Here is a 14,821-nt window from a genome sequence, read left to right as displayed (position 1 = left end):
GTGGTGGAGGGGCGGAGGAGTGGAAGCCGCGGGTGGTGTAGGGGGTCTGGAGGCACAGCGTGTGGGGGAGGGGTGGGGTGCCGCATGTGGTAGAGGGGAAGGTGCGGAGGTGTGGTGCATTGGGGAGGGGTCTGGAGGCGCTACGGGTACTGTACCTGCCAAAAAGGTAGATGGAGGGTATGCAGTAACAGGGCCAGGACAGGGGTGACAGGGTCAGGACAGGGGTGATGGGGCCAGGACAGGGGTGACAGGGTCAGAATATGGGTGACAGGGTCAGAACAGGGGTGACAGGGCCAGGACAGGGGTGATGGGGCCATAACAGGGGCGACGGGGCCAGGACAGAAATTACAGGGATAGGATAGGGGTGACATGGCCATGGTAGGGGCGGCAGGACCAGGACAGGGGTGAAAGGGCCAATATAGGGTTGACAGGGCAAGCACAGGGGTGACAGGGCCTGGATAGGGGTGACAGGGCCAGGATAAGGGTGACAGGGCCAGGATAACGGTGACAGGGACATGACAGAACACAGGGCACGGGAGAGATTGGTATTAGGTACAGAACAGTGATGACAGACAAATGTGTCTTACCGGAGTCACTGCTGCTGGCTGCTGCTGTTCCACTCCAACCTGTTGGGATCTGCTGCTGGTGGAGACTTGGCATGGCTGACTCTCTCAGGCTTGAGTCCTGCTTCCTCTGCCTGTCCGCATCCCTCCCCCCCTCCTCAGTCACACACCGCAGACCTTGAGCAGCTGCCGGGCACTGTGGTAAGGGGAGACTGGAACTGACTGGCTAGCCCCCAGGAGACGCTGTGGCTGGAGGGAGGAGGGGGTCAGAGCCTGCAAGCAGCGCGGACTTCTGCTAAAGTGTGTGAAGGAGCTTGGCGCACCTCACTGCGGGCAGCAGCACTGCAGCTAGCGGTGGGGTTGCCGGGGCTGGAGATAACAGAGGCAGTACGGAACCTGCACAGCGGAAGGTGCCCCACAAAACTGCAGCTAAGAAGTGTGGAGTGTGCCAGAAAGTGACGCTCCTCCGCGCCAGAGAGACCCCGCTGAGTATGCTGATGTGGGGGGTCAAGCACACAGTGAGCCGGTGCCCGTCTGTCTGTACGGCATACCCCCTCACACACCCCCACATCACCCAACCATCCCGATTTTCGCGGGACAGTCACATTTTTTAGGGTCTGTCCCGCTGTCCCACCCGTGGGCCACAGTGTCCCGCGGTGGTGGTGGTGTTGGGGGGGGGCAGTTGGGAAGCTCCTGTACTCTCTGTTTTGCTTAGAGCAGCTGTGAATTTAGTGGAGACAGAGGGAGAGGGGGCATCAGGGGGTACGGATAAAGGGGGGGTTCCAACAGCAGAGCCGGGTTAAGGGGGGCAGGGGGTACGTACCATGGGCCCCACAGTTTTATGGGGCCCCCTGGCTGGAGTAGCTCTGTCCCAGCTCTGAAGCTCCCCCGTCCTGCCAGCAACAGCGGCAGCATTGTGTTACAGTCAGCACACGCTGCTACGTATAGGCAGGTCTGTGGTGTTGCAGGGAGGCAGCAGTCTCCCTGCTTTCTTCTGCCTGTGCGGGTGTGTAGGGGGGAGCGACCACCCCCTCTGTATTTACCTCTAGCTGAGGGGCCAAAATTCCATTAAAAAAAATCCTGGAATTTGCATAAGGAGGCGTGGCTTCATGGGCACAATTAGGCCACGCCCCCGATCCCACAGCAGGCACAGCAATGAGATATGGCCCCTTGTCTTAAGTGCCCTGGGACCCCAGACTCATAATCTGCCCCTGGGGGCATGCCAGCAGCTCACAGAGCGCTGGGCATGCCCCCTCACTGACGAAAACGGGTGCCCTCCCATGAAGCCACGCCCCTTTTATTGACCACGCCCCCTTTTTGCCGTGTGGTGTTTTGTGTGTGTGTGTGTGTGTGTGTGTGTGTGTGTGTGTGTCCCACCTTCTGTCTGAAGAAAGCTGCAGAATGCACCCCTGCCTGTGCCATGCCCATACCATCTGCTTCTGCTGCTGGTCTCCTATAGATTTGCCCAGTTCTGTGACTCATTTGAATAACTCCACCCACCACTGTAACTCCGCCCAGCGTTACAGCACAGAGTCACAGATTAAGGCAAATATATAGGAGATAAATTAAACTTCATTTTAGGTTACTTCAAACATTTCTTTTTGTTTTATTGTGGGTTTTTATTTAGATCTAACACATTTTTTTAAACTCTTTATTACCTTTTATAGTAACAAAGCAAACGGAAAATGCAGTACAGACAGGAAATAATATATAAGGTAACAGGAGTTTGTGATGTACAGAACACTTGATTTTTGATTTTTCACATACAACCAACCAATGAACAAAGGACAAGTGAATAAGAAACAAAAGAAAATACAGACAACGATAGTTGTACAACTTATATTATGCAGCCAGTTAGTATATTACTGTTATTGAATTACAGAGAAAATGTAATGTTACATTTGTAGGTAAATAAAAAAAGTGCATCTGAGGGAGATCACATTTTACCTTGAGGGAAAAAAATTGGAGAATAATTCCTTCTTGGTCGAATAATTTGGGTGAGTCTGACAGCCCTTTATCATTTCAAAGAGAAATATACTGTATTACTGGAAAGAGAAGGGGCAAGTGGTATTACCCCAGAGGGAATTGCATGGAGAGAAAAAATAGTTCCTCCGTAGCTTCCTATTTATGGCAACACAACATTAGTGAACATCATAAAAAGTGGGTTATGTAGTATGTGGGAAGAGATATCTGAGGGTTTAAAATGTAAGAGTGCACTCAGATAGAATGGGTGAAAAAGTTCTGCATAAAGTTGTTTCTGTCATACAACAAATCAGCAACACATCTTAACAATACAGCAAATGAATAACAAGCATAGTATGGTACTCCTGTTCCATCCTCCACTCCCAGAGCTGTGAATTTGTCTAGAGCAATATATACGTTTTCTTGCCCAGCCATATAAATCTAGTCAAGATCTTGCATAGGTAGGAGATATCCCATTTAGTTATAGTAATTGGCAATATATGCATAATATAAAATAACTTTGGAAAGACAATGCTCCTTAGGACCACTGTTCTGCCCTGCAAGCATAGTGGTAGTAACTTCCAATTATCCAATAAGGTGGCAGTTTTCACTATATTTGGTGAGTAATTAATCTCATTAAACTTAGAAAGATCTGCTGGGATCTGTGGGTATATTTACTGATGGTCAATTTTTTTTTGTTTTGTTAGATGTTAGATTGATTTTACGTTGATTTTAATTGATGTTGGGCTACCAGGGTTAAAACAAAAATTTACTAGCAGATATTTTTGTTATATTCATTTTAAATGTTAGTAAACATGTGTTTAAACCCTGGAAGCCCAACATTGATTAAAATTGATTTAAAAATGATCTAACAAAAAACAACAACAAACAAAATCGACCTATAGTGAATAAACCCCCTGGATTTCTAAATAAGTAATTTGGTTATGAGCTAAATGAAAAGAGAATTCCTGAGGAAATTGGATAGAATCTGTTGGGAGATGCCTAAAGGCAACAATTCATATTTACTGTAGATATATTTATTTCTAAAATATGTAACCTGCCCTGGCTCCAAATTTAGAAATTATTTGAAGAAAGTCCATGATGGAAGTAGGGTCTGTGAAAGAGAGCAACATGTCATCATTGAAAAGGGCAATTTTGAGTTCAGTTTTGCCAATTTGCCTTCCCTTGTATGCCATTGAGCATTGTAGAGCAATGGCTAGTGGCTCCAGGGCTACTACAAACAGGAGAGTGGATAAGGAGCATCTTTGCCTCGTTCCTTTTTGAATATTAAAGGCAAGACACCATTACAGAAAATTTGAGTCTGTGTATCACTATAAATCTTCCAAATGAGATTAATAAAGGGCTCTGGAAAACCAAAGAATGCAAGAGTTTTGAATAAACAATCCTATTTAACAATGTTGAAGGCCTCCTTGCCATCTATGGAGAGAATCAAATTTAACTGTGAGGGAGAAAGGGACGTGGAAGTATAAACCACTGACAGGACACACCTGACAATAAGCTCAAAATGTATACACAAAATAAAACCAGTTTGATATGAATGTATGACTTGGGGAAGCAGAAATTTCATACAGTTAGCCAATAAAAGCTAATAATCTAGGTTCAATAAAGATATAAGGTAAAAGGAGCCAGGAAGGGACAGATCTCTAATATTTTAAATATAGCTGTGCTAAAGTGAGCTAGCAGAGAGCTGGAGGTCAATTAAGTATTAAGGACTCGAACTAGAGCATCACTAAGCTTGGGCAGTAGGACCATATTAAACTTCATAGACTTTAATGGGGTAAAAAAATCCCCATTGGAGTATAAGGGTGAGAACTGGTGGTCTACCACAGACTGCTAGGTTAAGTGAGGCCAGCCACAAGAGTAACCAAAACTAAACTTATGGTCTGCGGTAGACCACCAGTTCCCACTCATAGACTTCAACAAGTGATTTCTTTCCCCTATTAAAGTCTATGGGCTGTGCTTGAGTGACAGGCCAGGAGCTGTTCAGGAGAGTGCTATTACATGGTCCTCTCTGATTGACTGTCTGATCTCCAAGTGACACAAGTCAAGTGGAGACCTGGCATTGGGGAAAAGGGAATCCAAGTGTGTATACATGGTTCCCCTTTTGTGCGCTGGTTCAGGTTGATGCATCTTTGTTTTTTATCCCCTGCTGTGAGTATTTTTTTAGTGGAAGGAGATATAGTACTTTGCAGATGATATTATTAAGTTAGCTTTTCCTTATTCATCATGTTTAGTGAGTTCTCTAGATCTGGGGCAAATACCATCTTTGATCCTTTGGTGCTGTCTTTGATTGGCAGCCTACCTTGCAGCTTCATTTTCTACAGCCTTCCTGGAAATGGCAAAAGTGTCTGTTCTCTTCAGCTGTCTGCTGAAATGTCCAGAGCCAGCTGAATCTCTGCAACAGTGGTGGCATTTGCATGGCTTCCTCCATTCTTTTCCAACACAGGGAAATGCTCTGGAAAGGACCAACTAACAGATGAGTCTTTGAATTCCGGCTGGCTGTTGAGTCTAGTGCAGGCTTGGTGCTCTGCAGCCTTTAAGTCAGCTTGGCTTTCCATAGCTTTGCAGCAACCTGTGAAAACTGCTGTATCAACTGCAGCATGGTCACACTGTCTGTTTCCCTCACAACTTTAAGAGCAAATTGTACAGTAAGTACTTATCCAAGGTAGTATCCTTACTGGAACAAGCAGATGTAACCATCTGTGCCATCTATCAATTGTAATGTCAAGTGCTAACTGTGCATCTGACCCAGAGGTGGTTTTGCCTGCATCTCCCTAGCATCTTGATTCTGATGGGCCTCAATGAGAGCAGGGATCGGTTGTTCTCTGTTCTTGCCAGAGCTGATAACTGCTATCTTAATACACAATTCTAAAAGTTCCTTCTTCTTCAGATTTACTACTCTGTCTTCTTAGATTTCACTTTTGCTAAATAAAATAGTAAAGAAAAATAGGTGTGATGGGAAACAGAAAACAAATTGAGCCTCTGGAATGTTAGAAAACCAGGAATCTTCTAAGTAGAACAAATATCTGACAGTAAAAGAGAAAATAAACAGTTTTAAATTCCCTAACCACCAGGAAGATCAAAACTATTGGTTAAGCCAGGTCACTTCAACTTTTCCAAAATAGTGGCTCTAATGAAGCCCGTAGTGACCCTTGCTTTTCTATGTAATAGGGAGACACGTCCACTGCATTACACCAGACCCAGTAAGGGCAAATTATGGTATGGCACATGGTAGATTATCACCACCACAACATAATTTAGTAAGTGTATATAGGGGACAGGGGAGGGTAAAAATACTTACCCTATCCACTGTTGATATCTTCAGTGTCAAGATGCTGGCATCCCAACTGCCGGTATTTCATTTGTACTCCCACATCACATAAGTACATATTTGATGTCATATATTTTTTCTCTGTGTGGGTGTTGGAGGGGTATGCAGTCAATTTACCTCCAATCAAAATCAACAATTGACTGACGGTCAAAATCCCGGCAAGGTCAAAATCCCGACATGGACAAAATATCGAATTTAAAATAAAGATAGGTCAAAATGCAGACATGAGTTTTTCATGATTTTTCATTGAAACCGACTTGTGCATACTTTACCATCGCAGTGGACCTGGAGGGGGAATATAATAGTGTGCCAAGCGCAGTGAGGCACCGTGCCCAAAGCACGGTACACTTATATGGTGTCCGTGTCGACCTATGTCGACATACACACACGGTACACTTATATGGTGTCCGTGTTGACCTATGTCGACATACACACAAAAAACAATGAAAAATGCATGTCGGTATTTTGACCTGTCTGCATTTCACATGTCGGTATTTTGACCTTGTCGGTATTGTAAATGTCGGTATTTTGTCCATCTCAGTATTTTGACCTTGTCGGGATTTTGACCGTCGGTCAATTGCTGTCGGGATTTCGACCGTCGGGATTTTGATTGGAGGTATTTGATACCGATCCCGTGGAGGACCCTGTATGGCTAATCACAAATTTACACTTCATGCAGTTTGATAGTCAATATAGTATGTGTATTTAAAATCACTTGGTATATTAATCAAACAAATCAGAAAAAAAGTTGGACAAAAGAGAAGATAATTAAATTATTTACATTTTTTTCAAAAATACATTTGTTAGTTCTTTTAGGCTCAAATTATATTTATAATATAAATAATGAAGAATTATTATTGTTATTATTGTTTTTATTAAAAAGGTACATGGTGTTGTGCAGTTACAGCAAACAACAAAGGCTACATATTGAGCAAAGCCCATGTAACATGCTAGGACAGAATGTTTTCCACTTGTAATGACTAACTAAATCGGCCAGAAAATTAGTTTTGCACACATTCATTTAAGCACCTGGAATGCTGTAAGAAAAAAAAATATTTACCATATATATAAAAGGGCAAATTTTTCTCATTTACTCTACTACTATTACAGTATTTACATTGTGGTGATAAAGTATGATTGAAAATGTATTTAATATTAAAATTAACCTTTAAAATTATAGAAATATTCAGTATTAGTAAATATATTTCCACCAAAATGTTTTTTCACACTGTTTTTTTATCATTTTTGTACATTTTAAGTTGCTTTTGAGAAATAGTATCATTGGTTGTTTACATCTCATGAATAGGCTTACAGAGTAGATACTTAGAAATATGCCATCATAAAGATATTTTTTCTACTTCCATGGAAAATTTGCCGTCATTATGTTGCTGTTCATAATGTTGTCATTAACAATGTTGATATCAGAATGATGTCCTAATAATGTCATCATTACTTATTGTCGACATAATCAACTTTGACATCATTACCAATGACACCTGCAATGTTATCATTGTCATAATGTGGACATTTCCATAAGGATTAGGGTTAGTGTTAGTATTTTTGTTAGGTTTGGTATATACAAAAAGACATTGACAACATTTTAACAATGTCAACTTTACATAAGTGTCAACATACCAAATATAACATGACTACTGTCAACATTATCAACATTCCATGATCAATGTCGGCATTACAACCATATTGACATTCTTAAGTCAACCTAATGAGTGTTGACTTTGTGTTTACTGACATAATATGGTACACCCCCATAGACACAATACCGCTTGTAATTCCAGTAGCTACAGATAAGCAAATTATTCTGACAGTTTCAGAACTGAACAAATGTTGGGTTTAAATCGGTTTGTTAACTAAAATGTAGAGAAATGAAATGAGAGGTAGAGCGAAAAAGATCAAGAAAATTCTAGAGAGAAAGGGAATGAGTAATGGATCGATAATAATAATAAAAACAGAGAACAACATACACAGAGAGATAAAGAATATTTGAGGGCACAATTACTAATAATATCTTTTATTTTTTACACTTTTATTCCATAGTCAATGAACATTGCATGAAATGCAGCGATAATGAATGGCCAAATGATGCAAGAAACCAATGTATTGCCAAAGCTCAAGACTTTCTCTCATATGAAACGGACTCTCTAACCTCAGTGTTTGCTGTCACAGCTGCAATATTTTCTTCTACAGCTGTCCTCATAGCTGGAATATTTATTTTCTTCCAGAAAAGCCAAATTGTCAGAGCTAATAACCAGAACCTCAGCTTTATTCTCCTCATCTCTCTAAAGTTGATCTTACTCGCATCCTGTTGCAGATCTGTTGTGGTCAAGACTATTACACTGTATGTTCTGTTCTGGCCAAGACTATTACAGTTTGCATCCCTTTTAAGGCCACTAAACTTGGAAGCTACTGGAGAAAATGGATGGGGGTCAAGCTACCAAATACTTTAGTGTTGATCTCCTCATCTATCCAGGTCCTGAATGGTGTCATCTAATTGTCAGTTTCTCATCCATTTCAAGAGTTTGATATGGACACATATCCTGGGACTGTAATCATCCAATGTAGTGAGGGTTCTGTGTTGGCCTTTTATTTTATGTTGGGTTACATGGGATTCCTGGCAGCTGTGAGCTTTGTTCTGACTTTCAGAGTGAGGACATTACCTGACCTCTATAATGAGGTCAATACATCACTTTCAGCATGCTGGTGTTCTGCAGTGTGTGGGTCTGTGCTATTCTGGCCTATCAGAGCAGTAAGGGGAAACATATGGTCATTGTAGAGTTGTTTGCTATATTAGCCTCATGTATTGGGGTATGAGACCTGAAATAAACAAAAAAGATCTCATTCTCCATAGAAAACACAATTCCTCTTAATATGGTCTGATATCATGTAACATAATAGAAACAGCTGATGACACTGGGCCTGTTGTTTAGTTGTTCACTGTAAAAGTAACATTATTGCTTGCAGTATATGTAAGTCCTAATACATTATGAGTTGTATACAGTATGTTCCACATCAGAAGCAGATGAGCTAGAATTATTTCAAGTACAAAAATAGCACATTTGTGTTCAGATGTACAGTAGATCTTTGTGTGACTGTCTGCAATAGATACATATGGATTATTTACATCAGGTATATTCATCCAAGCCAACCCAGTACCAAAATCTCCCCATAGCATAATTTCTGTTCTTTAAAAAATATACACTACTCACAATTATTAATTAACTTATATGAACACCTTTTACATTAACATTCTGTTTTTGTTATACTGCCTCATTTATCTTTTTTATATTATTACCAGGTTAGATTTGCTTAGTTAGATAAAAAATATCCCTTCATCAGGGCTGTCTTAATAGCGGAATATTCCCCTGGGCAAAGCAATTCACTGGGGCACCTACCCATCCCCCAGTGGTAGGGATGGGAGGTGCCATCAGCGGCAGCTTTAATGAGCCTTGGGTGTTCTGCCTTCCACTCAGCATGTAGGGCCGGGAGCAGTAATTTGGGCTGAATGAAGGGTCCCATGTACATGACTCCTAGGGTGGTAAAGGGTGTTTAATATGTAGGGGAGGGGTGGACAGTGGAGCGGACTTAATATTCATTATTTTCCGTTGGGAGGGCTGCTTGCTTAACTGCAAATATTTCCAGATCCTGGAAATATATGTATTTATTTTCAATGGAATAAAATACTAGAGAGTCCCATGTTTCAGGAATTAGTAGGGACTTGGAGATCAGAGTGTAGGAGCCAGAGCAAACCACCAATGAATATTTAAAACTGCATACCAGGCATGTGGAGCTGGAGCAGGGACCAGCAGCTAGAAGGAGGATAGATCTGGTTCTGGGAATAATAGAGAAAAGCTGCCAGTGTCCACCAAAAGAGTAGAGTCACAGGTTTTGGAGAATACCGTCAGAAAAACTCAAACTCAGATAGAACCTGAGATATCTTGCATGGAAAAGCAATTAACAGGCTCAGATAAGGACCAATGCTTTGAAGTTTGATATCTCCGGTTCCCCAAGGGCAATTTTCAAAAATCTGCTTCCACTGGTAAAAGGGGACCCTCAGCTATCAGCATAAAGCCCTTGTACTCCTGGGGCCCTTAAGCAACTGCCCTTTGAGCTCATATGAGAAGATAGCCCTTTTCATCATTGTTTTCATAATCACACAAGTTATTGTCTGCAACTCATCACATACTGTATGCACTATGTTATTTGTTTAGGATCTATTCATTTAATTCTATTGACCCAGTACTATGCAAAGTCTATGCTCACAGAACACCACATTATTAGAATTTGAGGCATTTTTATAGTGTTGGCATTTTTTTATGTACTGTAAACTCATATTAAAATATACACCATTATCAATATTTTAATTTTCCTATTTTCAAAAAACTTATTTCAACTCCTCAATATCTTATTAACTATATGTAGAGCTTTTGAACTAGGGACTTCTGAAGTTCATTTGAAAACTTTATAAATAGATGATCCATGGACTTTTTATATAATTTCTTTCCTGTTTTCAACACAAAAGGGACAATAAAGACAACAATTACAACTTATGAGATACATAATAAAAGGGCAAAAAACTGGCGAAAGATGCTATATAATATCTGAATGTTGTAAATATACAATAAGAGCTACAATACCACCAACTGCAAACTGTTACAGAATTCTGCATGTACTGTAGAAAGGTGAAAACATGCATCCCATGGTAAACAAGTATAAAGATAATAAGAAAATAAAGTGACAACATAACATTAGTGTATGTGTAAAGTAAAACTTACAGAGAGTGGTGGAGACAAAGAAATACACACAATGAGAAGAAGGGTAGGGAGATAACAGTACATGATAAAGAAAAAAGCTTAAATAGAGTGCAATTATTATTATTATCCTTTATTTATATGGTGCCACAAGGTTTCCGCAGCACTCAATTACAGAGTACATAAACAAATAATCAAACAGGAAAAGAGCAACTTACAATTGATTACAGTATATGACAAGTACATGGTAAATAAACATAGTTACATCAGCAGATGACACTGGAATAAGTATCAGGTGGCAGAAGACTGCTGGATTTGGTGCAGTTGAAGATTATTAAAGTAAGAAAAAGAATAAGCACATGAGGGAAGAGGGCCCTGCTCATGAGAGCTTACATTCTAAAGGGAAGGGGTAGACAGACAAGGGTGACACAAATGGGGTAGAGAGGGTTAGGATAAGATTTGGCTGGGTTTTGTTAAGAAGTGGGTCTTGAGAGCACATTTGAAGTTTTGTAGAGAGGTGGAGAGTGTGAGTCGGAGAGGTAGGGAATTCCAGAGAAGTGGTGCAGCACGTGAAAAATCTTGGAGGTACTGTAGGAGTGGGAGGAAGTAATCCGTAGGCAGGAGAGTCGGCATGCATTTGCAGAGTGAAGAGGACGGGTGGAAGTGTAAAGGGAGAAAAGGTCAGTGATGTAGATGGGAGAGGAGTGGGTGAGGGCTTTGTAAGTGAGCATGATTAGCTTGAAATGGATTCTTAAAGGGAAGGGTAGCCAGTGAAGGTCTAGTAAGAGATGAGAGGTGGACGTAGTGCGTTTGGTGAGGAAAATGAGCTGGGCAGCAGCATTGAGGATAGATTGGAGTGGAGAGTGGTATTTGTCAGGAATGCCAGTCAGAAGGAGATTACAGTAGTCCAGTCTGGAGATGACCAGTGAGTGCATAAGAGTCTTAGTAGCATCCTGGGCAGAAAGGGTCTGATCCTGGAAATATATTTTAGATGAAAATGGCAGATTTGTGACAGGTGCTGAATCTCTGGTTTGAAGGAGAGGGAGGAGTCAATGATTACTCCAAGACAGCGCACTTGGGGGCTAGAGGAGATAGTAGTGCCATCAATACATAATGAGATTGTAGGAGGTGATGTTATGCAGGAGGGAGGGAATATGATCAGCTCTGTCTTAGACATGTTAAGTTTAAGAAAGCGCTGGGACATCCTGGAAGAGGTAGCAGAGAGACAGTTGGAGGTATGAGTGAAGAGAGCAGGGGAGAGGTCTGGAGAGGAAAGATAGATTTGGGTGTCATCAGCATAGAGATAATATTGGAAGCCAAAAGAACGAATGAGCTTACCTAGTGAGGATGTATAGAGAGAGAAGATAAAAGGACCAAGGACAGAACCTTGGAGTACCCCTACAGTTAGTGGAAGTGAGGGGGAGGTGGAGTCATGAGAGGAGACAGAGAATGAATGGTCAGAAAGGTAGGAAGACAGCCAAGAGAGGGCAGTGTCACGAACACCAATAGAGTGAAGGATTTGCAGTAGGAGAAGATGGTCCACAGTGTCAAAAGCAGCAGAGAGATCAAGTAGAATAAGTAGAGTAGTGTCCCTTAGATTTAGCAGCAATGGAACTAATATCAAGTTTAAGATACATTAAATATACAATAACAGGATCCTTACTTATAAAAGTCAGAAGGAGATATCTGATGAAGGGAAACTAAGGAGTAAGGAGTCTATGTGGAGAGGAACAATTGTCAATAAGGTTTTATTTACAGTTTTCTGAATAGAAACTAATATGTTGTCTAAAGATTTTTTGAGATGTGGTTCTAAATTGGCAAAATTAGCTTAGCAATATAAAGTTTCCAATTCCTATAGAATATAACTACTACTTTTACTAACATCTTTAAGAGTAGAAAGCCGACCTAAATATAGGAGCTGTAACACATTTTGACTTCTTTAGGTGCAGAGGTGGATTTTGAAGTCCTGTGCATAAGTACAGTATCACTTTTTTGGAAATTGTAGAATAGTTTATTTTCAGACTCTAAATTTCATGCCTTACAATTAGAACAAACGCAGGCTAATGGGAAAGGCTTCATAATAAGTGAAAAAAAATATTGAATCCTACAAATATATGCAAGGATTTTTTTAACTTCCCATATTCCCATGTACAAAGACTCAAGGATTATTTGTATAACCGCCTTACTGCCTTTCTTTCCTCCCACTCCCTGCTTGACTGATTTCAGTCTGGTGTCCATCCTCTTCACTCCACTGAAGCTACCCTCACGAAGTCTGCAATTACTTACTTGCTTGCAAATCTAATAGGCATTACTCTCTGCTTATTATCCTTGACCTTTCTGCTGCATTTGACACTGTGGACCACTCTCTCCTCCTACAAATTAATCAGCAATAATTTACAAGGGAAAACCAGGCTTTAAAATATACAGGCACTCTCATCTGAAATCCAAAATCATCCAAAAATACAGTGCATCTGGTAAGTATTCAAAGCACTTCACTTTTTCCAAATTTTGTTATGTTACAGCCTTCTTCCAAAATGGAATAAATTCACTTTTCCCCCTCAAAATTCTGCACACAATACCCCATAATGATAACATAATTGTTTTTTTTGCTAATGTATTAAAAATAAAAAGCTAAGAAATCACATGTACATAAGTATTCACAGCCTTTGCTCAATACTTTGTTGATGCACCTTTGGCAGCAATTACAGCCTCAAGTCTTTTTTAATATGCTGTCACAAGCTGGGCTTACATATCTTTGGTCAGTTTTGCACACTCCTCTTTGCAGCACATCTCAAGCTTCATCAGGTTGGATGGGAAGCGTCAGTGCACAGCCATTTTCAGATCCCTCCAGAGATATTCAATCAAATTCAAGTCTGGGCTCTGACTGGGCCACTCAAGGACATTCACAGAGTTGTCCTGAAGCCAATCCTTTGATATCTTGGCTGTCTGCTTAGGGTTGTTGTTCTGCTGAAAGATGAACTGTCGCCCCAGTCTGAGGTCAAGAGCGCTCTGGAGCAGGTTTTCATCCAGGATGTCTCTGTACATTACTGCATTCATCTTTCCCTCTATCCTGACTAGTCTCCCAGTTCCTGCCTCTGAAAAACATCACCACAGCATGATGCTGCCATTACCATGCTTCACTGTAGGGATAGTATTGGCTTGTTTATTAGCGGTGCCTGGTTTCCTCCAAACATGATGCCTGGCATTCACGGCAAAGAGTTCAATCTTTATCTCATTAGACCATTTTGTTTCTTATGGTCTGAGAGTTCTACGGATGCATTTTGGCAAACTCCAGGTGGGCTGTCATGTGCTTTTGACTAAGAAGTGGCTTCCATCTGGCCACTCTACCATACTGGCCTGATTGGTAGATTGCTGCAGAGATGGCTGTCCTACTGGAAGGTTCTCCTCTCTCCACAGCGGAATGTTGTAGCTCTAACAGAGTGACCATCAGGTTCTTGGTCACCTCCCTGACTAGGGACCTTCCACCCTGATCGCTCAGTTTAGAATTGGAGAGATATGGGCGTGGAACAGCCTGGAGGTCCTATGATGAGGAGTTTCGTAGAAAACAGAATGGCAAGGAAATCATAGATTTTCGTAAAAAAGATGTAGAGATTTTTGTAGATGCTACTCAACCTCTAAAAAGTGGTTCAGAGGGTTTGGTTGTGAAACGAGGCAGTACCAGTAACAGATGGATGGCGGGTAAGAATAGATCAGGCAGATGCTATGCCTTTAATAATAGTCAATGTACCCTAGGGTCCAGGTGTCGTTTTTGGCATGTTTGTATCCGCTGTGGGGGATCCCACCCCATTAAAAACTGTAAGCAGACTACCAGTGGTAGAGGGGGTTTGCACAAGCAGCAGCAACAAGCCCCAGCCGTTGCTGGGGCTAAGTAGGGTCCCTACTCCAGTGAAATTAGACAAATTATTGTATTGGTTGGATTATTATCTAAATAGAGAGGACGCTGAGTTGATAAGGTTAGGTTTTTCAAAGGGCTTTCCGTTGCCTATTAAAGGCCAAGTAAACTGTGGTTCAATTTGTAATTTACGCTCGGCTGAGGAGTTTCCAGTAATTTTAAAAGAAAAAGTCTATAAGGAGGTTGCTTTGGGTAGGATGGTAGGGCCCTTCAGTTGTCCCCCGGTGTCTAATTTAATTTAGTCCCCAGTGGGGGTTATTCCTAA

General features: G+C 41.3%; 1 long non-coding RNA gene across 2 annotated transcripts in view; it reads left to right on the top strand.

The window, feature by feature from the left end:
• The window catches only part of LOC135014834 (uncharacterized), a 28,875-nt gene extending 18,644 nt beyond the window's left edge, over positions 1–10,231 (top strand). The window contains exons 5-6 of one of the 2 annotated variants that reach the window (XR_010213240.1): positions 2,231–2,278; positions 7,933–10,231. This is a non-coding gene — a long non-coding RNA (uncharacterized LOC135014834). The remainder of the gene's footprint in view (positions 1–2,230; positions 2,279–7,932) is intronic. The other variant, XR_010213284.1, reaches the window with a different exon arrangement.
• The last annotated feature ends 4,590 nt before the right edge of the window (positions 10,232–14,821 follow it).

Source organism: Pseudophryne corroboree, chromosome 1 (assembly GCF_028390025.1).
Source record: "Pseudophryne corroboree isolate aPseCor3 chromosome 1, aPseCor3.hap2, whole genome shotgun sequence".
NCBI classification, from domain to species: Eukaryota; Metazoa; Chordata; class Amphibia; order Anura; family Myobatrachidae; genus Pseudophryne; species Pseudophryne corroboree.
Note: the sequence above shows the minus strand (reverse complement) of the source record. Positions and strands in the feature narration are given on the sequence as shown.